Raw genomic sequence first — 1,082 nt, 5'->3', positions numbered from 1 at the left:
AAAAAAAAAAAAAAAAAAAAGACTTCCAGTTTTGACCTGGCAAGGTGGCTCACAAGATCCATTTGCTTTACAAAGTGCTTATAATGCCAGTACTGTGAGGCCGAGGCAGGTAGACCGCTTGAGTCCAGGAGTTCAAGACCAGTCTCAGCAACATGGCAAAATCCTGTCTTTACAAAAAAATACAAAAATTAGCCAGGGTGTGGTGGTATGTGCCTGTAGTACCAGCTACTTCTTGGGGTGCGGTGGAAGGATCACTTGAGCCCAGGAAGTGGAGACTGCAGTGAACCAAGATTGCCCCACTGCAGTTTAGCCTGGATGACAAAGTGAGGCCCTGTCTCAAAAAAAAGGAATTCCAGTCTTGTCCTGGCTTGGTAGTTCATACCTGTAATCCTAGCACTTTAAGAAACTGACAGAGTCAGGAGGGTTGCTTGAGGCCAGAAGTTTAAGACCAGCCTGGGCAACATAGCAAGACCCAGTCTCTACTGGCAAAAAAAAATAGCTGGGCATGGTAGCATGGTCCAGCTTGGGTAACAGACCCTGTCTCCAGAAAAAAAGTCTGGGCACAGTGGCTCACACCTGTAATCCCAGCACTTTGGTAGGCCGAGGCAGGTGGATTACCTGAGTAGGTCAGGAGTTCCGGACCAGCCTGGCCAACATAGTGAAACTACCCTGTCTCTACTAAAAATTAAAAAATTACCTGGATGTGTTGGTGCTTACCTGTAATCCCATCTTAGGTACTCAGGAGACTGAGGCAGGAGAATCCCTTAAACTAGGGGGAGCTGTAGAGTGTGGTAAAGGGCAGAGGTTGCAGTGAGCTGAGATCATATGCCACTTCACTCCAGTCTGGGCAACAGTGAAACACCGTCTCAAACAAAACAAAACAAAAACCGCAATTATGGTATGTAGCCACAAGGAGGAGCTAAATTCTACTGATAAATGAGGCTGGGACAGGAACTTCATTTTTTAAAGGCATTTAAAGTTTCACTGTAAAACTACATTTTGATAATTTTGTTTTAGTAAATACGTTGACAGGCTTGTTTGGGTTTAAAATAAATAGTAAAAAGTAAAAACTTTTTACCTTT

This window comes from Cebus imitator, unplaced genomic scaffold, assembly GCF_001604975.1.
Source record: "Cebus imitator isolate Cc_AM_T3 unplaced genomic scaffold, Cebus_imitator-1.0 Scaffold93, whole genome shotgun sequence".
NCBI lineage: Eukaryota > Metazoa > Chordata > Mammalia > Primates > Cebidae > Cebus > Cebus imitator.
The sequence above is the reverse complement of the archived record's forward strand: the minus strand, read 5'-3'. Positions refer to the sequence as shown.